Raw genomic sequence first — 24,356 nt, 5'->3', positions numbered from 1 at the left:
TGTCACTAACTGAGTACCTTGGTTTGGGAGTATCTGCTTTGGGACCCCTGCAATCTGATTTCCTGAGATGCCATGAGCCCATTGCTGCTTCCAGTGGGAGCTGAGGTTTCCCAGCCCTGCTGAAAATCAGGTCCTAGGCTCCTTCAGGCCAGCACCAAGGAGTCTCAGGTTTTCAAAGTTAACAGTTGCCTCTAAATATAAAACAACAGCAAAGCTATAATGGAAGTGGGAAAAAAATCCATACCTTTTGCCTTCCTAATATGTTATACCTGATGCTCACTGCAGAAGGGTTAGAGATCTGACCCTTTGGACATGGTTAGTAAGGGAGAGGTCCACTGGTCCCAGTGATTTCTGGTTATTTAGGAAAAAGGGAAATTAATGTGAGTTTTCCTTCAGCCTATTAATTCTGCACCCCCATCACAGACATTAATTCAAACATAAAACCTGAGCCTGGGTTTGAGCCTCCCCTGTGCTCAAAGCAGTCCATGCCCAGGGTTCTTGTTCAGGCCCATTTGTTACCTGCGTGACATTCACCCATCATCCTGATTGTAATGGTGAGAGGGGGAAAACGTTCTCCTGGCTACTGAGAAGAAAAATGACCTTACATAGAATTTATAATCTCCCTCATCTGAGCTAATTATTCAGGAAAGGGTATTTTTCACTGCAAGAAGCCCAGGCAAGCAGATTCCATTCATAACTCAAATACCAAACAGCTTGAACACCTTTGGGTTTAGTGGCTGATTTTATAAATATTAAGGGGGGGGGGGGGTAGGTTTGTTATTTTATGGTGTTTTGTCAGTGCTCTTTCCCTTCGGGCAGAAAGCTGCTCCCTCTTCGTCACAGCCTCGATAATGAATTGCAGTGTACAAAGCCGGTCATACAATACGCAGCGGCGGCAGCGCGGAGCGAGAATCTTTGGGAAGAGTTTCCATAGAAACATTGACGTCCTCCTGGCGAACAGGACACCGAGTTCCTTCAATGGGAGGTATGGGGTTTTAAAGGAGCAGTGAGGTGGCGGGAAGCCAATCCAGCAGAGCTATGACTCTGCATCTCCCAGCTGAATAGAGGGGGGGGGGGGTAGTGGTGGTTTGAGCTGGTGGGATCAGAAAAAAGACATAAAATAACCCAATTACCCTCACATTAGCAAAATGTCGGATTTGATGGTTGCTGCGAGAGCAGTGCTGTGCATAGGCTGGTAAATAATTAAACTGCTGACCGCAGAGTGCAGTCAAAACCCATAAATCCTGCAGGCTGTGAAGTAGCAGCTTCTAAGAAACCTTGTCAGGTTTTGTCACAGGCTCCATCCCCAGAAGCCTTAAATTCAGCACAAATGGGCATGACGCAGGCATAAAGCTCCCAGGACGAGCAAGGTTGCACCCTGGCGATGCTCACCCACCCCTCCCCTCCCCTGCTTGTCTTGGACCGAGACAAGTGTTTTGCTAGTGTTCCAGCTCTGTGTTTTAAATAGCCTCGTGTCTACCCAGCTCAATAGTGGCAGAGCAGCCCTGTCTGGAAGAGGCTGTTTCTAGAAGGAAAACAGTCAGAGGAAATGTTTTTGCCAGAAACGTTGGAAATCATACAAAACAAAAAGGGAGCGTGCACAAGAATTCACCGCCGAGCGCTGCCGGGCGGGTTTGGTCAGGCTCACAACACGCTTTGTTTCGGAGCCATCCCCAGATCAGATTAATGAAGGTGACAGACGTCCCTTCTCAGAATGTGTGTGACCCATCCCAGGGCCACGTTTGACACCCAGGGACATGAACTGGAGCCTTCCCACTGCCTGCAGGGGCTTTGGCTCCAGACACAGGAGTCTGAAGGAGCAAGCAGCCATCTGACCCAACCTGGTTGCTCTCAGCCTTCATGGCCTCCTCCAGCTCTTTGACTCCAAGCTGGATATCTCTACCACAATTCAGACAACTCTCTGGTGCAGTCCAATACATCTCACTTAGGCTCTTATGTGGATGACCCTCCCAATTACCCAAGCATCATCCCATGGTGAATTGCACAAGGAGAGAAACTCTTCCTCTATGTCTCCCCAGCACTGATATTGCAGGGGTGACCAGAAAATCCCTGTGGTATGTGATTTTCTTTGTGAAGGTGAGGTGGAGATTGAGTGTGCTCCAAGCGTGGGGCTTGAGGGGAGCTTTGCTACCTGCAGGAGCTGGTGCCATGCTCTTCATCCTGCCTTATCCTCTCTGCTTCTGTTATTAGAAAGTATCTTGTAGCTTTGCATACTTCTAGGTTTTGTGTGCACAGCTTAAAGTCTCTCCAGAGTGAGAGACTTTTTATTTAGGAGGAAATACAAAGCATCCACAGCCCCATTATGGTTTAATGGGAGACTGAGGTACTCTGTACCTTCTGTGATCTTCAGCTACGCACCAAAGGCAAACTCCTCTTGTGTGGCTACTGACCTTAATCACTTGGCCTTTGCAATGCTCAGAAAATGTGGTTATTTATACTTCTGCTATTGCAGTACTGGAAACTCTGTGCTGAAAGCTAAATTATTTCAAATCTATATGGTTATGATGCTACCTGAAGTTCTGGCTCATCACCTTATAACAAAACCATCCATTTATTCAGTGGGCTTCAGGTAAGACCTGGATACAGGATATGGAATTAACCCATTTGGAGAATGTTTGCATGAAGATTATTTTGGTTAAACCTGTTCAGCAAGATTCATTGTAGACACAGAAAAACAGAACAGTCAGTCAGCAAGTCAGGGGATCTCAAGGAAGTGTCTTGAGTTTTAGGGACTTAACTTGGATAGTTTCAAAAGATGATGGCAGGAATTACTTTCAAGGGAACAGGAAGAGAGGGAAAGACATCTGTCTTCCTGAGCAGTACCTAGCTCTTTTCATCTGTTAGTCTCAAAGTGTTCTGCTACAGTATAAAAAATACTTTATCCTCTCTTGCAGATGCAGAAATAAGGAGCAGTTTAGAATGAAAGCCATATTACTTGAGCTCTTCATCCTTATTTACAACCTAGGTGAATGCGAAGGCTCATTAATTCTTTCTTGACTAACATCACTTTATAAGGTGTTCAGCTAGCACGGAGATGAACTCCATTTCGATACCCAGGCAGGCTGGATTTGCATGCTCCAGGAAGGGCAGAAGACAAACCTGACCCACACACCCACCACGATAAGGCTGCTGGGTCAGAGGTGGGGCTGGGGACAACGCCTGGTGCTGCCACCCCGAGAAGCAGGGACTGAGGTGTGCCCAGCACCTTGCTGCCCGACCTCAGTCACAGCACACAAGGCTCTTGTTTGGGCATGGACCTATTTGTACACACACAAAAAGAGAGCCCTTAATTATACTGAATTAGGAAGAAATAGAATTAAAGCAGGGGGTCATGTTGGGTTGGCTGCAGTTGTACCCTCCAAGCACTTTGACGTGGTATTTCTGCAAGAGCGAGCACTAAGTGGAATTCCCTACTTGAGCAGTATTAAACTGGCACACCACAGCAGCCCAAAATTTCTTCTAAACCAAAACTTACTACAGCCCCTCCTTTGCCAGAGGTGCTTTTTCTTCCAGATTATCCGCAGAACACTGGAGCTGGGTGTGCATTCTTTATTCGTGAGGCGCTTTTAACCAAGACAAAGGCATTGCTCCCTTCAATGCTTATGAGGCCCTTGGCTGAGCAAACCCTCTTTAGAGACACTTAATTGAGGAAAACTCATCATGGAATAACAAATAACTCCCATTAAGGGCAGATTTATCTGCAAGCTGAAGGGAACAGGGGCTGTAAGGAACCATGCCCCTTGCTGAGGGGCTACAGCGATGACTCAGTGAATCCCAGCAGGCTCATGCTTAGCCAAGGGATGCTACAAATATTTCTGCATACTTCTTAAAACTCATTTTTGACTTAAAAAGTGAGAAGAGAGCCAGTTCCCTTTCCATGTAGCTTGTAGTCAAGAGCGGTCGAACACATTACAGATGTTGATATCCAGGTGGCTCTGTTTAGATGAAGCACTGGTATCCTGCTCTCTAGCTGAATCAGGAAAGTCTGTCCCTGCACCTGAGCCCACATAGTCATTCCCTTTAGGTGGAGCTTCTGGAAAACTGCAGCCATGGGTAACTGCAGCCAGCAAACAGTTTGCAAATCCACCCTGCAAACCCACTCCTTCTCCTGAACCAGAGCCTGTGCAAACAGCAAAGAAATGGTATTCTCTGTGATAGATTGTTTGAGCTTTCCTTCCAGCAGATCCTGCTTCTTTTTCACATCAGCTCCTCTCCTGAATCTAGGACGCGGGAGATGCTCAATCCTGCCTTCTGGGCTCTGGTCCATCAGCTTTGCAACGTTTTTGTGATATACCAGTAATCACAAGCTGCTTGCGTTAGATGGCACGCTATCAGCCAGCCTTTCCAAAGGGCTCTTACCCTTTGATTGCGCCTTGCACTAGTAGAAAACAAAAGTATCTCTTTCAACAATGAATTCCCACTTTATCCTTCATAATGGTGGTGGGTTTCTATGCCTCAGACATGACACAAACCCATTGCAGGAGCCATTTTGAACACCTAAATTTCCTATAAACAGCTGAAGCGAGGAAGGAGCCCATTGCTTCAAACACTGGTGGAAGTGGAGAGCCTGTACTACAGAATAACAAAAAGGAAGAACAGACTTAGTTAAAGATGGGAATTTGATACCAAAAATTAAGCATGGCCATAACAATTACAGCCATCTAGTGGGCAAAAGTTGTTTTTTCTAAATAAAAATAGTATTAATAGTCAATTTCAAAAGTAAGATACTTGGAAATGAAAGAGGAAGGAGAGCGTCCGTACTCTTGTGGGGTTTTTACTATTCTTCAGGAATACATAAAATCTTCAATATTCTCCTTCTTGCATTGTAGTCTGCAAATATTAGGAAAAATAGATCTCATCTGGTGCTACTGTTTTAATGAAGGACTTGCGGAGAATATCCAATGAAGTACATTGTTGTTGAAGGGACAGGACTTTGTTAACAGAGATTTCCTTTCTCCAAATGGTTCTTACATTTTAAAGCTAGATATATGACAACATGAGCTTTAAGTTGATAGCAACAAACCAACAAGTTTCACACTGATTAAGTTTCTCTTTCTTCAGATGCTTTGTATGTATTCTTTTGGCTCTTGATGTCATCCATCATTCCAGGCTCCTCAGGCTTCACAGGGTATTTCATGTTCGATAGGATCTCTAGTGAGTTTCTACTGAAAAAGCAAATTGGAAAGAAAGTATTTCATCTAAATCTTTGCATATCAAAAGGAAGAAAAAGTACATCCCTTTCTTTATCTTACTTTTATATGGAGCATATGGGCTGAAATTATGAACTTCAGATCTGAATTCCAAAAACTCCAAAGCATTTTGATTTAGCCCATAATAAAACCTGGACTGGGATTTTGTAACAATGCTTTTTAATCCACCTCGGAGGAGGGAAAAGATTCTCTGTGAGAGGGTTTTGCTCTCTTAGAAGTTTTGGGGTTATTGTTCGGGTTTGGGTTTATTTTCTAAACTTAGTCATCTGTATTCAAGATTTTAAACCCGTATTTTAAGAACATATTTACAGAACAAACAAACCTTCTCAGAATAATCCCCACAGGCTTTTTATCGCATGCCTCAGAGTGGAAGAACAGGCTATAGGATCTCTTTACCCTACGACAAGAAATAACTGGCTGTGAATTTTGGAAATCCTCTTTGGCATGTGTTCAAGCCGGTATTAATGCAAACCGCCCCATGCCAATCTCCTGACTCATCCCGCACGGCAGCTCCTGACACTCATCCCATCCGTCCCCGGCCTTCCTAAGGAAGAAAACAAAGCAGCTCCTCCCTTCCTTCCTGCGAGCTCATGTGTTCGAACTGTGGCTGAATGGGGGCATCTTCTGTATTTCCAAGTATTTAACTTGGTGTCTGATGTGTGGATCTCGAAGGGGAGTTTGTCACTGTATAATTCATCTCGACTCCCAGGGCGCAGAGCAACTCATGGTGCATCCTTCTGCCAGCCCCAGTTTCATGTTCAGGGCATGAGACTCTCTGCAGCAAGTATGTTACATTTTCTTTGCACCCCTGGTGCAAAACTCTCTGAAGACAGCTATATGTCAAATATAGCATCATGTTGCTTCTAAATCCTATATATATATAGGACTCAATGATCCTTATGGGTCCCTTCCAACTCAAGATATTCTATGATATACGTAATTTCTATATTATTTACATAGTGTATAAATATCCAAGTAACCATTATCCATATGCAGGCAATGTTTGCAAAGGAAAATGCTGTTTAAATACCCCAGCCCTGCAGAATCTTGTGTGCTGGATTAAATCTCGGCCCACACTCATTTCTGCTAATTCCAGGAGGGTTTTTCCCTCATCCTACAGGCGAGAGGTGAGGAGTGAAGGGCAGGGGTTCAGCTGCTCTATCTGTGAATTTCTTGACCTCTGACAGTTTGGGTTTTTTTTTAATCACAGCCTTTTCCAAGCATAGGCTGCACAGTAAAACATGCCATATAAAATCTCTGATAGATACAGAGCTAGATTTGTGATGCAGTTACTGGTATTTCATTAACCTTTATCTTGACAAGTGGAAATAACACACTGTGATTCAGGGTAAATTTTTCACTTGCAGAGAAAAATGGTGCCAAAGGAAAGCAAATGGGCTAGAAATTAATGAACACAAATCTCAATAGCAAAATTCAGATTCCAGCTGGACATGGCCCCTGGTGCATGTTTTGGACATGTTGGGCTGTTGTGATGATGTTCTGGGGGTACAACAGAGCTGCGGCTTGCACATTGCTGAGGAGCCCAACAGCAACCACAGCCAGCACTGGGAACAGGGGTAGTCACCTCCAGGCTTCCTCCCTTGCTGTTTCCACCCAGATGAAGACACTGGCCTCAAGGATTGTCCACCCTTCCTTGGGCTGTGGTTCCTCCATGCTGCATTGGTCTATGGCCCCATGTTCTCACTAAGCTCAGCAGCAAGACTCTTCTCACTCTGCAGAAAGGCTGCTCGTACTCACGATCCAGAGCACGTGGCTATGCAACCACCAAAACCCCAGGGAAAACCGTTTCTAGGAGGGCCTGAGCTAAATACAGCCTCTCTTAGACTGCAGACTCACTGGTGGCCGGCAGAGTCCCCCAGAGGAGACAACAGAGCTGGTGAGTAATAAGGATAACTGATGTTTTTCCAAGCTGAAACCAACCTGACTCACCACTATTTTGTTTCTTTTATTGTTATTTGTGTTGCTCTGATGCCAGACAGCAGATCTCAGTTATTGAGCCCAGCATTTTATCACCATATAACAGGAGAAAGTGCCCACTTCCAAACTAAATCAGTAGGAGGGAGAGAAAGAAAAAGCAATGCCGCTTGCTCACTGCTGCCCTGTAATTCGGGGCTGAAAACCTCCAATGCTCTGCTCCCAGCTAAGCACCTTCACTCACCCATGGTGGCATATTTTCCAGCTGGCCTTGCCTTGTAAGCTTAGGTTTATAAATAGTCAATAAGGTAGTTGTCCAAATAAGAGATCTGCTTAGAGCACGTGTTCCTGGACCCCTCGTGCTCCAGGGAGTGCTCACTGCCGGCAGGGGCTGCTCATATCTGCAGCTTTCCATTGAGATACTGATCTGAGGCTGCAGGAGAGCAAAACTTGCCGTCAGAAAATGAGCAGGACCAGGTAGATATACCACGGGTATGGCCAAGGCCACCCCTGCCCTATTCGCTCTGGCCATGCTGTCCTCCAGCGAGCAGCACAACCCTGTACAACCAGCTCCTGCTTCTCTCTTAGATGAAGTCAGGATCTATTCCTGGGCAGGACTGCTATGGAAAATGTCTCTCTGGAGCTGGTGTCTGCCAGGGATAATGTCCCTCTCAAGCCAGTATCTAGCACAGGATAAAATTCCTACTGTCTGTGATACACATCAGCCTCTTGAGGCTTTTGCAACACCCTTGGTGTTGCTGGTGCAGGGAGCAGTCATATCCACCATCATATCTGCAAAGCAGAAGATACTCCAAGGAGTTTAATAAAATATCAGGGTCTGGATCTGGTAACATCAATGGAGGCAGAATTATTCCCAGATCTAGAGAGAAAAGTACAAACAAAGAGAACCTAGATGTCAAAGAGACAAAAGCTGGATGGGAGATCAATGCAGAAAAGCTCTGTGAAAGGTCTGGGGTTTAATGAGAGATGAGTAGGATGGGACTTGGCATAGATCAAAGTTATTAGGAACAGCAGAGAAGAACATGAGATGCAGATAGTGAGAGGGGAGAGAACAGCTGGAATAGGAGGCTGGGAGGAAAGCGGGTAGAGGATTTTTGCAGCTTGGATGCTGCAGAGGACCAGGAGTGGTGGTCACCGTTCAGGACAGGCATCCCCACTGCTCCCAGCCTCTGTGCTGGGCCATTGTGGAGGCAACTGCTCTCGTTTTGGTTTGGTTCGGTTGTTTTAAAGCCCAGATGGGTTCACTAGCGGCAGCTCTAACTTCAGCCCAAAGCTTCAGGCCTCAGAGCACCTCAACAGACCACATCTTGGCTTGGGAAGACATGCCTGGCATGTTGGTCAGTGCTGGCTCCTGAAATGAATCATCATCTGTTCTGGAGAACCGTGCCTGAGTATTAGGACAATTATTGCTTTCTTCCAGCCTCGGCTGTGTAAAAATGCACTGCTTCTCTTTATGAGAAATTCTCATCTCATTCTGTCAGTCATCTTGTCTCAGCAGGGACAAAAATCCCCAAGCCCTGTCATATCAGAAAATGAGAAAATTATCAATATCTAAAGCGTATGTGAAAAACGAGAGCTCATTCTCCATTGGGCAGAATGGATCTTGGTTGTAAAGTCTTACAAATGTTAGCAGCTTCTCAGACATTCAAAAATGTTAATGATCCTCCGGTACTAAAATAGCTTCCCATAGACTTCTCCATATTTAAAATACTGTCTTGCCCTCTGCAACCATCTAGAAGACTCTCTCATAGATGAATGGTTCCATACATCGCTTTATGTATTCCGAAAGCAGAGTTAGGATTAGTATATTCATGCAGACACAACAGGCTCTGATGATTGCCTGAGTATCTGGAGCTAGGATGGAGCTTCAGAGCCTGAAATCAGCTTAATAAATACTATCAGCTTCCAGTGAGCGTAGGAATAGAACAAAATCTGTCAATAGCTGCAGCTCTGAATAGGAATCCTTGAGAAAAATATATATCTCACTCCCTCATCTTTGCGCTGGCCTCATTACACTGCCCTGGGGAGAGAGTAGGGACTCAAGAGGTGACAGTCCCAAGCCCTGCAGCAAGAGGGTCCCTGCCTGCCCCAGGAATGACCCCCCCCTTCAGTCATAGGGGTGTCTGAGCCACTCCTTCAGTCCTCTTTCCCCTGAAGAGCAGCAGCTGGCTGCCCTCTCCTACAGCCATGCATAGATCCTTCTGCTGTCCAGGGGCTCGTGCTGTTGTTTCCTCCAAACAGCTGATTTTGGAGACAGCTCCCCATGGGAAACCTGGGTGCAGCTCCTCAGTTGCCTGCAGACTCCAGCAGACCTCCCTCCTTTGGCTGCACGCAGCTCCTGTCCTGGTGCCTTGGGCTGGGACTCATAAACATGCACCTCCAGATGCTTCAGCACAGCCCGGAGCAGCCAAAGCTGCCACATGCCAGCAGTCTTAATCACATCCCCAGGCATGCAGAAGAGTGGATTAATTCAGATCTAACCCTTATTAATGCTACCTGAAATGACAGGTTTGAGCCTTGGCACCTGTGAAGCTGGCTGGCTTGGGGCATGAGTGGAGGAACACAGAGGAACTCGTTGCTTCTACAGCACTCCTGTGGTAAGACTCACAATTACATTTGAATCTGTTGTGCTGTCTTCCTTTGCAAACATCTGTCCCTTTTGCTTTTAGGAGCCATTAATTGCTTTGTTTCCCTATCAGATTAGTTTGTTCCTCTCACTGTAGCTTTGGGCTTTTGCAGCTGAATGGGCCCCAGGAGACTTGAGGATCAGGACTGAAGACATGGTACAACACCAAAAGGGCAGCTGGCGCTTAGCAGACACCACAAACCACTTAAAAAGTCTTTTGTTTATTAGCTATTGTTCAGTTAAATATAGTACCTGTAGCTTGAACAATGGGCAGTGGCAGAGTACGTGCTTTTTTGTGCAGTTATGGGCTATTACTGAGCACCGAGGTGCAGCTTTAACACCGGAGGCCAGAGGCAAAGTACAGCACTTTGCCTGGAAAGCCTTGGTGATGCCATAATAACCAGCCCATTAGCAGAGCCACCGAGGGGAGGACAGAACTGATGTTTATTGCCTTCCTGTGAGCCCCCAGAGTGGTGAAGGTTATTTAAACAGCTTTGTGCAGGGAAAGGCGGATGTCGGCAGGGATTTGGGCTTCCAAGCCACGGGATGGGAGAGGGAGCTGTGGGAATGCTGCTCCAGGAGAGAGGTCCAGGGCACCCTGGATGGACCACCCACTCTGGGCTCCTCTTTCTTCCGTGCCAAGATGCTCCAGATCCCAAGGAGAGCTTTCCTAACCTCCTTTGAGTCAGGATTTCTGGGATGGCTGAGCTGGAAGTAAGGGCTCCACTGCCCCTGACTTCCTGGGACCCCAGTCCCATCCCAGTTCAGCATCACCTCACGCTCCCTCTGCTCTTCAGCTGCCTATGGACAAGAAATGGGGCGTTTTCAGACACTTTAGCAAGTGCTGTCTCAACACTTGTGGTAGGACTCCAAAAGGAGTTACTGTTTGCATCCATCAATCCAGTGCTTTTTGGGCGCACCAAGTGAACAAAATGTGAATTATTATTGCTTTTTTCCATGAATTTTCCCTGTTCTGAAGCTGAATGGAGTTTTCTGATCTAATTAGCCTTCTTTTTCCCAAACAAATATAATGGCTTTGAAAAATTGCCTGTACTTTTATACGCCCAACATCTGGTTTTGATAAAAAACCTGAAACTTTCTAACTGCTACTTGCGGTCTGGAGGAAGGGAGGGTGATATTTAGTACATGATCTTTGCCCTCATTTTGAAGAAAAAAACCCCAAACCATCAATTCTGCTGCTGGCAACTGCAAAAGCAGTTAGGCTGAGCTCTCTTTTAAGTGAACAAACACTTATGGATCTATTTATACCTGCCCTGAAGCAGACTACCGTAGGTGGAAATGCTGTAATTATTTCCTTTCCCTGCTTTCCACTGTCCTATACAGATCTCCTGGAGCAGCTTGTTAACAACTGCAGCTGTACATGGTGAAATTAAAATCAAGCCAATGTTAATAACCCCACCAATTTGACTAGAAATGACTAAAACTGGAGGTAACAAAGGTGAGACAAGCTTGAGGGCTGCTAAGAGACAGCTTTTGTTGCTTAGCCCCATCTATCTAAGAAGGCTGAGAATTACAAATGATGATCATGGCTGGCAGCTGAGGGGGACAGGGACCTGATCCGTAGTGATGGGGAGATGCAATAACAAATTTCCTGTGTTCCTTTTTCCATTGGTGCACATTTTCAATCTAATTCCCCTCCCGAAAGAGTCCCTCTCCTTTGCTATCATCCTACTCTTCTCCCTCCCCCTTCTCCCTTGGTTTGTCTCTCAGAGCAGATGATCTCTTCCCCTCCCCAGGTTAACTCTAGTTTCAGTATCAAAGATCATTTAAGCTGAAAATAGCTTTTACTGAGTCCATGTTACAACCCAGGGGTGTCTGGTCACCAGATAGGATCTCCAGCTGCCTCTCAGACGGCGTGTCGGAGGGTTATCTGCGTTCCGGTACTCTCAGTACTATGGCCACAAGCCATTACGCTTCATTGCAATTCAGGAGGGTCTTGGACTCGGTTACAGCTGATTATGGACCAGGTGGGAGGAGCTGATGGGACAGGGGAAAGAAATTCATTAACATTCAGCAGGGCAGCCTGTTCTGTAAAGAGACTTTTCACTTTCATGGAAAGGAATAGGATTTAAGTGACCATAAATTTTTATCACTCTCGTTGGTACAGATTATTAGGAAATGGCTAGTGTTAATATTTACTATTGCCTTCTGGGGTACAGAGTCCAAATTACTCAGTTATGAAAATAAGCCCTATACTGTTTGGAAGAATGAAATGTTGCCCAAGTATGAAGTCATGATGCTTCTGGAGCAAGGGGATGGACGTGCTATAAATCTCTTGCAGCACAAGGGAATGGCACCTGTGAATTGCGAACAGAAGGTGTATCTGCAGCAGGAGTTAGATGTGCTCAGTATTTTAGTGGCCCCCTAAATGTGTATGAGCATCTTTACTTTGGGAAGATTAAGCATATCTAGCAAGTGGCGGAGGGAAGGAACAATGAACTGGCTACGAGGAGAGCTACAACGAGTCCCTAAGGAGAGTCCTAGTAGAGATTTCAAAATCCTCACTACACTTGAAAAGTAAAATAGACTGTCTTGATGGCAGGAGATGCAAAAAAGGTAGCAATTCAGTGAAGTTTTACTGCAGTATATTTGGAAGATCTGCCAGATGGCTGGCAGCAAGACTCTTAAAATCTGACTTTTTTTCCCAAGCCAGCTATATTATCATCCATCAGGCAGTCACTTTGGACTGACATTGCAGAGCGTGGCTGTCTCCTTTACGTTTGCCTTGCTCCTGTTTATTTCTAGCTGATTTATTTATATCTGGAACCGATACAAGTGGCACGATTTCTTTGTTTCATTAAAAGATTCCTTGATCTAAACTTTAAAAGATTTGTCTTCAGAGAGATCAAAGTCAACCAAGTGTATGTCTGGCATCCCTGGGTTCTTCTGATATCCCAGTCTTCAAGTAAATCTGGAAAAGGCATTTTGTTGCAGAGTAGTAAACTGTGGTGACTCGGTTAAAGTAGAGCTGGCCACTGAGTTCTTGCATCCTAAAACCTATCATCCAGGCTTCTTAATTATTGTTTTCTAAGAGGTGAAACAGTGTTGACAGAGCTTGCACTGTCAAACGCCAGTCAAGGTAAAACCCAGTGCCAACTGCAAGCATGGAAAATTACTTCCCACTGCCCAGCAACTCACAGTCAAGCAAGTAAAATACGATTTGCACAGCTGAGCGGAGGTATTGTCAGGGTGCTAACCTAGGAGCCAAGCACTCCTAAACCCCATCTGTCACGACCTGTTGCGTGCTCCTGGGAAAACTGCATGCAGCCAGATCTCTAAAAGAGACTATTAATTCTGGGTACCTTATTTATTAATTCTGGGGAGGTGAATCCCCATGTCCCCTGGTTTCTTAGACCCAGCGGTGGCATGCTGTGACCAGGACAGAGCTCTCATCCCTTTCTATTGCTGGAGGACAGTGGAAGCTATTTCTCTCCATCTTAGCTCAATTACTCCTAGAATTAGCAGGTCTCGAGTGATCTTCTCAAGCCCAGCTCCTTGTTACCTGCCAGAGCCATTGAAATGGTGTTTGTGGTGCTCTGAAGAAGCTGACTAGAACTGCTGAGTGTTACTGTGGATGGTTGGAGTATGTCCTGGATATGAATCATCTTGCTCTTTCTGACCTACTGTCCTAATTGAGAGTCATTTGTTCCTTAGACGCTCGTCACTGTCTGGGCCATACCTTTGTGCAATGAAGCAGCAGCCTGGAGCTGCGGGTGATTGCCCAGCTCCCTCATTATGTGACAAATTAAAGGGGCTTTAGTAAACTGACATGCTGAATCATGGAGCCTCCCCAAACGTGACCCCAAATCCCTGCCCCTTTGTTTTGCTGTTTTCTGTGGGAGGGTCAGGCCAGGACATGGCTTTCCTGATGGCTGTATGAATTTTACTGCTGGGCATGTTCCAGTAAAATCAGCAGCCTTAGAACAGGGATTCTGTGGAAGCTTTTTTTGCCTGCACCTTTACCTCATTAGTTATAGTTTAGAGCACAAGCCTCAGGGCAGGACCAGCACAGTTGCTCCTGTTTGATTACACGAGCATTACTGCTTCTTCAAAAACCTCTTGTCGCCTTGAGGATGAGTAACAAGAGATGTTCCAGCCTTGTTTATCCAGCACATTTAAGAAGTGTACTCTTCCCCAACCATCTTCTACCTTCTTTTTTTTTATTAAGGGGGGCCTGATTGCCTGCTTCAAGACCCCTGTGGTGAAAGTCTCCCTGGCCACATCCTTTTGAAGAATCTCTATTCGAGGGCTTATCTTCACTGCAGAATTAACTCAAGGCTCTCAGTGAAGGGTCCCCTGCCTCCCTGCTCTGCCCACACTACTCCCAGCAGCCTAATGGTAAATTGCAGCTGAGCAACCCACCAGCTGCCACAGATGAGTTTAAATGCTGGAGCTGCCAGCACTGCTGCAGTGATGCAACCATCGGTACACATCGCTCCGTGCTGCAAATCCCATGGTGCTTTCCTCCAGCCTTCCCAGTGATGCTCTTCCTTTGTCATGCAAGCACTTCCCTGATTCAGCTGAATGGGGGACATTAATATTCCCACTGTCCCACGTGGATGTCCCTTGGACAGGCTGCTGTGAAGCATTTAGCAAGAACAATTTACATAGGAATATTGAGCTCAAATGTCTGGGTTTTTTCCCTTTTGAAAACACTTCCTGTAATAGAGGTGACAGAGAGCTGTCAAATGCAGCCTGGGCCAGGAGTAAGGAGCAACCCCCAACCCATCAGGGGAAGCCATGGATATTTTTATGTATTTTGATGCCACTTTTGAAGGGTTCAGTCTTTTTTTTTTGTCTCTCAGGACATGTTGCTTTCTTCATCACTGGAGATTCCTCTCTTTTTTTTTTTCCATTTTCTCTTCTAAATGTGCCTGCATTTTGTAAAGTTACATTGCAAAATCCGCCTTTGTGCAGATCAACAGGCAGAGATCAGATCCTTAATTCTGACCAGATTCTGACCCAGCTCTAAATTTCACATTCACCCCTATATTTCTGGAGGTTTTTTAAAACCAATTTTATTCTTCTATCTTAGGGTTCATTAGTCTCTAGAGATACATTCCAACCAAGTTTCTCTTTACTCTGTGGAAGGAAGTACATGGAGCAAAGTTGATCCAACTTGGAGGAGAACTTCTAGGTAACAGATGCCCAGTCTCCCAGTGGGAAGGAACAACGGCATCATTACCTCTCTATAGTTAGGTACAAATGAGATTTATCCTCTTCAGGGCAAGGCAGGTATGATTTAATACCATACAGGAAAGGTTAAAGATCCTGGTAAGGAACAAGGCTGGGCTGTGCAGAGACAAGTGCTTCTGGAGAACCTAAGCCTGATTGTGACTGCCAAAGGTACTCTTCATTTCTGAGCTATTACCTGATATGAAACCAGTCCCGTGTATAAACAAATTTCAGCCTCTTCCCTCCCTGATTTTCAACAGCTACTAAAGGAATGCTTCAGTCAGCAGGAAAGGAGATGTTCATAGTTAGCTGGACACTAGTTGTGCCACTTCCATGACTGGTTCACTCCCAGATCCTCCACATCAGGGCTGGCATCTTCTGCACATCCTTGTGGGTGGGATTGCTGGTTAATAATTACCGTTTCCCCAATTATTTAGGTCGTGGCCCTTCTTCCACTCCTTTTTGTCACTACCTGAGTGACAGTCGGAAGAGAGATCACCCAAAGGCACAAGTGCCGGTTTGTCCTATTGCCACAGTCAGCTGAATTTGAGCTCTCTGCCCAGTATCCATGGCTCGGTTCACCTCAGATCTCTGGCACTGCTTCTTCAAATTGCCCTTCTTCCACTTACATTTCAAAACCTGAAAACTGTTGTGGATTTAAAGACAGTCACACAGTTACCTCCAAATGGAGCTTTGTGATCTGAGCCCATTTTCAAGAAGAAAACCCTATTTCTATTTAAAATACTCAGGGCTGTGTTTTCCTGCTCCTGTCTGCAGGTGCTTTTATTAAGAGTCTGCTATGAGCAGTGTCATGTATGTATGCAGCCTCAGATTTGACTGAAATGAAATGGTGAGAATTTATGGAAAAGCATTTTGTGAGAAAAAGCATTCACAGCTATGTAGCCTTAGAAACTAGAGAGGTAGAGTTGGAGCTCGGAGAGTGGCTATGAATATGGAGAGCAAGAGTTGGAATAATCACAAGGAAAGCAACTGCACCAGGAAGGATGAAAGATGACAGTTTCAGCAGAAAATTCATCAAGATAACGAAGCAGGGGGAAGATGTCTTGTGGCAGCAGCTGGATTTGTAGCATCCAGCCTCAAACAGGAGCATGAAACCTAAGTTTGCTTGGAGGGGAGGAAAAAATCAATCAGAAGATTGCACATAGGATTGTGAAGCTGTAGAGAGCTCCAAGACACCTGGAGCGCTGCACCGTTTGCCCTAATCGGAGGGTGAGTCAGCACTCAATTATGTTCAGGCAATTTTATATTCAGTTTTCTCTGCGTTGGCGACAAAGCAATTTTGATAATATGGTCATATAGGAGAATCACCTTCTTTACAAATCCCAGCTACATTAGCTACAATAAAAAGTATGTCACTCCGAGTGCTCATTTCCCAGCGTCTAAGATAATCATCATGTGGGATCAAGAAGAAATCTCTTCTTCCCATTGCCAAAACCAATGTAATTGTGCAACATGGCTGTTTTATCCCTTCTTCTGAAGTTGTTAGTTACGGCTACTCTTGAGACTAGACAGATCCACTGCTGTGTGCAGCTACTGTCTGAAGGCTTGTGCATTAATAATAGCTTATGAGATAATAGGTCCTACTGGTTTGTAGGACAAGAGAAAACATTCTATTATAATGAAGTGGGTTATATGCATGTTGGTATGTGGGGATGGCTCAGCCTGTCCATCACATAGTAAAGACCTGGGACCTGTGAAATAGAAGAACCTGTATTCCCTCCTGCTGGTGCTTTATCAGCAAGTCTTCAGAGCACTGCCCTGGGAGATCTGATGATGTGGCTCCAGGTTTACACAGCGTTTTGCCATCAGTTCAGGGAAGATGTTATGCTAATCTGACCTTTTGCTTAATCTTTTAAGGCACGTATTATATTATTTAGGAGTGATTATACCTTTACCTTGGAGCAATTACACCTTTAGGAATCAGAAGTTGTAGAGGAAATGAGTGATTTACTATGCTTTGAATCAACAATTTAAACTGAATGATCATTTCAATGCCAGTGACAGATTCAGCCTTCCATGAACCACTCCTTACATGAATAGAACACATAAACTGTGTTAAAATCCACTTTGTGTGTCTCAGGAGCAAACACACAGCTTGAATCGTCACTCCCTTCCATTATTCCTGCTGCCATGACCTAATGGACTTTAACAAGAGTTGAATAAGGCCCAGATCTGGAGCACAGCAAACTTCAAGAGAAATTTCCATTGGCTTTTTTTTCCCCCAGGGATAATACCCTTAAAGATTCAGGGTCAAACCTTCAGCTGTCATAAACTGGCATCTTTCCAGTCAACCAGCTCTTCATGTCTGCACAGATCAGTCACTGGGTTTCTGTTCATCTGAAAAGAACCACCTGTGTTGTTTTATTAATATGAAGACAGTTTTCAATGATCTCCCTCTCATGAGAATGATTTTCAGACTGCATTCATCAAGACACTGACATTTGAATGTATTTTATCTTGAACTCACCATCACCCACACTGTCACAGCCTGACAGCACAGCAGGTTAACTTGGTGCTTCTCAAATGAATGTTCTCAGACCCAGTATACATCTGTAACCTTTGGCTTTCCTAAATATTCTGCATATTTAGGAAAGAATGTTCTGGAAACCACATTAGGAAAGCATAAGAAAGATATTCTGCATGCCATCCAGTAGTCACTGACTAAACTCTCAAAGTCCTCTTGCTGATACTAATAATACTGCAAAGAGGCATAAAAAACTCAGTCAATGGCCATATGCTCTAGAAAAAAACAGACTCCCAATCCCTTGAAAGCTTAAGATATGGATGGTTTCTTCCTGAGCTCTGTTGTTCCTGGTTGCTTTAAGTTCTTAGTCAAGAACCAGGTGAGATCTAGGGATGGTAAAATCATATTTTGTTCTGGATTTTATTGCAAAAATTCAGGCATCTTCTCACTGCTTCTTTACAATTAATGGACAATGTGGGAAACATCCTTCCACCCCCTTTCAGTCAAGATGTATCTACCTTGTTTTCTGCAAAACTAGAGAGCAGTGAGGGGTTCATCTGATCCTTGTTCAGTGAAAAACAAACCATTCCTGGGAGAGCCAGAGGGCGCAGATTTGAAACAGTGGCTCTGAGGACATCATGGCCAGCAAGACAAAGTAGTATTGGCTGGATCTTTACCTAAATAAAGTTGAGTTTCCATTCATTTCAAAGGGAGCTCCCTCAGATTATCTTTTTTTTTACCCTAACTGAAATGAATGAACAGAACTTGTGTGTTTTTCAGGCGTTTTTGGTACACAGAGGCCCCTCCTTTGCTCCTTCAGTTTAATCTGACTGCGTAAAAGTCATTTCCTCATGCTCAGTTTTTCCCCATTTAGTATCTTTTTTTCATATTCAGTATCCTCAGGGAAAAGACTGAACAGTTTTCCTGGATTTTCCCTCTCAGGAAAAAGATTTTTCTCGTCTTCCTGGAAAACGCTAAACACAAAATTGTTCAGGAATTTCTTACTGAAGCTTTTCACGCTATCTCCATCTATCATAAACTGAAAGGGCAAAAGAGCAGACCTTCATCTTTAGTGCTTATTTTTGATGCCCATCGGAGCATCGGACGGAGAGCAGTCCTTGCAGTTGAAAAAGCAGCTTTCTGTCTCTTTAAAACTGTTTATGAATCATTGTTTGGAATGAGAGCATTTGAAGCTGATTAACTAAGAAGTTACACAGCTATCAGCTAGGACAGTCCTACCCTCATGCTTTTATCCATCAGCAGGTACTGTGGAGCGAGCTGACATTAAACTGGCACAATCCCAGCGCAAAGGTGAACTCCAAGAAAAAAGTATACTGAATTTTAATAAAACTTTCCTCAAAGGTCAGCCTCTCTAAGGTATAAAATCAATCTTTCTCCCTTCCTTTTTCCTCAGCCCATTTATTCATAGCTATAGAAAATTCTGATACTCATATTTCTCATTCCCCCCCTTACAGTACCAATCTACCTGTGACCATTATTTCTCCCAGCATTTTTATTTAGGTGCCTTACTCCTCATTTCACTCTTTCACCTGGCCTTCTCTGTACCCCAATCTCAAAATGACACTTATCAGGCCTCCCTTCCAGAACAGATCCTGCCTCAAACCAGCTTCAGGACCAAAAAAAACCCTTATAACTTCATCCTTGAAGGTGGCTTAAACTTTGGGAGGAGCACAGCTCTGATGCAAAGCCTTTATTAAAGTGTGTCAGGTTTCTGTTTGTATTTCTCCTTCTTACCCAGCAGCTGCCCTCTGTGTCTTGCTCAGGACACCAGTAACATTTGCCAAGTAAGCTATGACATTAGTAGCATGCCACTTAGAAGGGAATGGTGTCCTTGTGAGCTCTGAGCTCCTGCAGATTGACCCCCTTTACTGACACAGACCTAGGAAAATATTATAATTTTATCATCTTTTCTATTTTTTTTATTTTCTTTTTTTCTCCCTTCCCCTCCCCTTCCCCTCCCATTCTATTTTCTTCTTTATCTTTTATCTTTCATCCTTTCACCTTTTTATCTTTTTTTTTAATTTTTCCCTTCCCTTCCCTTCCCTTCCCTTCTTCCCTTCCCTTCCTTTCCCATTCTATTTTCTCCTTTCATCTTTTCTTTTATCTTTCCATCTTTTCAACGTTTTTTTTCTTTCTTTTCTAATTTTCTTTTTCTTTTTACTTTTTTAACTATTTTTTTGTACTTTTTCATTTTTTTTTTGAAGTCATCACTGAATCCAAAGGCAATACCAGCTTAGCAGGGTTTTTTTTTCAGTGTGCTAGCTGCACAGAGCTGTAGATACCCAGATCTGGAAACTGCTTCTCAGTCCTTGGCATACAAGCTCCAGCTCTTGGTAGCCAAGTGTCTCAAATCTTGGCATCACCAGAGCCACCAACAGCATGAAGAACTGCTGGTGCTGGGGTTTGGCTTTGCCTGCCAAGCTGAGCTGTGTGGGGCAGGCCAGACCCAGAGCATCTCATGAGGATCCTTATCTGGGCTCTTGGGCTTCCAGGACAGGACACATAGTGCTGGACTGTCCACACAGTCACAGCCCCTCACTGCTGTACCCTCTGTCCTCCATTCTCCCCCTTTGAACGCAACACTTCCCTCCTTCCCCTTCACAGGCTATTTCTCTGCCTCAGTAGTGAGATTAACTGTACCTCTGTTAAGACCGACAGACATTTATCTGACTGCTAGTTCCCCCCCTTCCCATGCTTTCCCTGCATGCTCCCACATCCCCAGGACACTAATCCCATTCCTCAACCCCCTGCACTGCAGCAGAACAAGTCTGGGCACGGCCTGGGTTGCTGTGGAGCCACAGAGCAGCTCACAGCAAGTCACTGACTGTGGTTGTTTGACCTGGGGGTAGCAGTCTGCAAACAAGAGTTATGGCACACACATCCTGCCATGTGTGCATTTAACTTAGCATGTAATGCTGCACGCAGCAGCGCCTGCCAGCCAGCTGCTCCTGCGAGCAGGGAACTAACCATGTGTCCCCTTCACATTACTAGAGACAAGGTTGGGGTTCTCCTAGAAGATGACAGGAGAGGGTCCAGAGAAGAGCCACAAAGATGATCCAAGGATTGGGAAGCCTTGTGAGCAAAGGCTGAAAGAGCTGGGTTTGTTCAGCCTGCAGAAAAGAAGGTTCAGGGGGGACCTTATCACCATGTGCCAGTATTTAAAGGGTGATTAAAGAAGACAGAGACTCCCTTTTTCCAAGGAGTCAAGTGGAAAAGGTGAAGGGTGATGGGCACAAGTTACTCCTGGGGAGATTCCAACTGGATGCAAGAGGAAAATTTTTCACAATGAGAACAACCAGCCACTGGCATCACCTCCCCAGGAAGTGATGGGTTCCCCAGCACTGGACACTGTTAAGATTCAGCTGGACAGGGTGCTGGGACATCTAATTTAGGTCATGCTTTGCCTGCTAAGGGTTGGACCAGATGACCTTGGAGGTCCCTTCCAGTCCTGGTATTCTGTGACTCTATGATGACAATGCCCCATGAATTTCTCTGTTTCAGCTGAATTCTGTTCTTTGTTATTCTTTATTCCACCAAACCAATGTTATACACAAGCTAATTTTGTTGTTCCCATCTAAAAAAAGTCTTTGTGGTCAGAGAGCTCCTGAAGCTGGGCGACATCTGATGGGTACGCACACCCTCTGTAATCTGCAATTACAGAAAAATCACTGCTTCAGCTGGTACAGTGAAATGTAAGAAAATCTTGCTGCATTTCAGAATCATTGTTAAGATACATGCTGGAGAGCAGCCATGCTTGGTTGCTCACACTGATAGATGAGGAGAAAAAGGAACATGCGTTAAAATCAGCAAATGGATAAAACTGGGCTAGAGAAGAATGAATACAATGGGGAAAACTTTCCATTTTTCCCAATTCAAAGCCCAGGCTCCCACGCTAATGGAACTGTGTTCCTAAATAGGAAAACGTTAAAAAAGAGACTGTACTATATTTCGGAATGTACGTTACAAAGCTTTATGTCCACCATCAGAACAAATCTTACATATTCTGTAAGGAACAGCAATGTTCATTTAGCAGAGAAGATAAAAAGGACAAAGACAGGTGGTGGAAATCGTGAGCCTTGCTTTTTACTGCCCTTAAACTCTTGTTCATGTTGATATAGATAGGTACAAATTTTCTTTTTAATTCCTTCAAACAACTTTAAAGGTTAATAAACTGTATTTTGGCTTTAGAGATCTGTAAATAATGCTGATTTAGATTTTTAAAGAGTGTTATTAACTGAGGAACCAAACTGAGTTTGCTTTAGTAGACATAAGAAGGTCCTTTTATAGAGACTATATACTATATGTATTTATATATAGTATATAGTCTCTGGACCATAGTATAGGCACTATAGTCTCTACAAGGTCTTGCAGAAACGTAGTTGACAGTGTGGAGATCAGATTGCAGAGCCCATTGTTCAGTTAGTGGTGATGGCTGTCATGCTGCCCAACATCGCAGGACATGGCTATGAACACGGGATGAGATCAAAACCCTTCTCATTTAACACAGATTAAGAAAGTCTTCTCACTCCTCTCTGCCATGCTCTGAAATACTTCTGTTGATTTGCTCTGCTAAGGAGAAAAATGGTCAAGGTTTGTCAGGAAAGATGAGACTATATATATTTTTTTCCCTTTCTTTCAAGATTAATCTTTCAGTTGAACAGAATTGGCACCATGAGTAAAGTTTTGCTGCTGAAGTTGTTATTTTGTATTGATTGCATTCTTAAAGATTTTTTTTTAGCAGGGAGGTTATTGCTGTGTATTAATCAAAAGGACTGAAAAATACAGCATGTCCTATCCTGACCTCTTTGTGGATCAAAAAGCCAGTTGGGGTTTTGAGAATACAAGTGATCCTGGATTCGACCCTGGGTTTAGGTGCTAATAATTTAACATTATTACAGTTTGGCTACCTGCTGATGTGTTACACGTGGACAACAACGGTCACTGCAGTCTAAAAGTCAGATCTACTTTTTGTTTTCAGGCAAATGAGGATAAATTGAAGCGACTGTATTACTAGGAACAGGTTTGATTCTTGCTGACCTGAAGAGGTTATTCTTAGGGCAATTGCTTGTCTTTAACATTTAACCTCAGATTTGTTCAATAGCCTGCGATGTTAGCACTGACTGCATTAGAAGCTTCCTTTACAAAAGTACATCACTGGTTTTACAGCTTTAAAGGCTCCCACAGCTGCCTTGATTATGCATTAACTCTGTATATTTAATTCTGTTCCTAATGCTTTTCATGTAGTGTCAAAGCCATTTAAAAGAGAGTCTCTGCTTCTACAACCTTCTTTATTTTTAGCAACTCAGCAGCACAAATTAGGTTTGTGAAGCTCCTCACGAAATCTCACCTGGAAACATTCATCTACGGTGTTATGCAGCTTTCCCCACTTCAAAGGGAAACGTGGTGCTGCTGCTACCCCAGTTAGAGCAGCACCGAGCACTGGGACATGTTGAACTGTGTTCACTGACACAGCCAATGTTATCTGTCAGCCTGCTCAGTGTTCCTTGTACCAGGGAGATTTCTAAGTTCTAATTTAAATAAACATCCCCCTCTGTATTTGTCTTTTCACTTTATCTGCTTTGGGAGTTATTTTCCATTGTCTCTTAACTGTTGTGGTAAAACTAATGACAACTCATTCAAAACAAGGATTCCGAGCCTCTCATTTGGATTGCCGGCTGCGCTCCAGCAATTCCCAGTAGCCTCCCAGTTGCCAATGCTTGTAATTTATAATCTCCACGTTTTATTCTCCATTTGGGACACACAGTGATGACAGACGACACAACTTCCACTGAAGGCCTGTGCAACCCCTTATGGTTAGAAACGACTGCAAAGCAGGGGGGAAATCATAACTATTTTGCTTCTAGATTCAGATTTTCACGTTGTTTGCAATACTGCAATCCTGAGAGCACCAACATTGATACAGCTGAATAAAACCTTTGTGGTTTACAATGAATTAGGCCTTCTAGCAGGATTTTTCAGCTGTGGAAAATCCCCAGTGCTATCTTCCTCTGTTTAGCATTCCGGTTTTCAGGCTCCTGCCTTCCAGTCTGGTATATACTCTAAGCTCCAAAGGGTTACAGGGCTGGCATTTCTTCTGACTGGCATTTCCAAATCTCTCCTGAGGCCCATGCAGCATTTATGCCAAAATGCTTTATTATTGTACAAACACAGAGCAGGAGGAGGAGGAGAAGAAAGACCAAAACCCTCCCCAGTTTGTGCTCCCAAACCAGGTCCTGCTCGCTGGTTTGCAGCCAACCATACCCACCCCGGCGCTGCGAACACCCGCAGGTGTATTTAAAGAGCAAAACCGGTGCTGTTTTAATGAGCAGAGGAGCCTGGCTCTCCCGCCACCGCGCCTGAGTTCTTAGCCCACCAGCCTCTCGGTGCGGGAGGAGGCGGCGGCGCGCTGCCTGGCCTGCCTCCCGCAGTGCATTCAGCCGGTAAAGCGAGGCCGGGCCGGTTAAAGCGAGGCCCACACCGGGCTCGCTGGCAGAGCGAGGGCGCAGGGGCCGGACGGGCGCGGGGTGCCGGCCCTCACAGCCCCGGACCTTCCCGGGGTCCCTGAGGGGTGCTCCTGAGGCGGCGGCGGCTGCTCCCGCGCTTCTCCCCCCACCCGCGGGTAACTTTTCCCCCCAAAACCGGGGTGTGACGTCTGCCTCCTCCACACAGAGTGACCAATCAGGAGGCTACTCGGCGGGCAGGCAGCCAATCGGCCAAGCGTTGCTACCTGTGGGGAGTATTTTTAGCCACCGTGGGGGGGGGGGGGGGGATCGAAGTGCGCCCCCTCCTCTGAGGGTGGCCATGGGGAGCCCGCCCAACGGGGGGCTGCGGGTGCCCTCGC

The 24,356-nt window shown here is 44.9% G+C and overlaps 1 long non-coding RNA gene across 1 annotated transcript; it reads left to right on the top strand.

The window, feature by feature from the left end:
• Positions 1 to 23,059, top strand: LOC134166171 (uncharacterized). The gene is made up of 4 exons (XR_009965784.1): positions 1 to 985; positions 6,850 to 7,128; positions 9,696 to 9,784; positions 22,814 to 23,059. It is a non-coding gene; the product is annotated as an uncharacterized LOC134166171 (long non-coding RNA).
• The last annotated feature ends 1,297 nt before the right edge of the window (positions 23,060 to 24,356 follow it).

This window comes from Pezoporus occidentalis, unplaced genomic scaffold (genome assembly GCF_034315485.1).
Source record: "Pezoporus occidentalis ecotype Australia unplaced genomic scaffold, CSIRO_AGI_Poc_V1 ctg254, whole genome shotgun sequence".
NCBI classification, from domain to species: Eukaryota; Metazoa; Chordata; class Aves; order Psittaciformes; family Psittacidae; genus Pezoporus; species Pezoporus occidentalis.
Note: the sequence above shows the minus strand (reverse complement) of the source record. Positions and strands in the feature narration are given on the sequence as shown.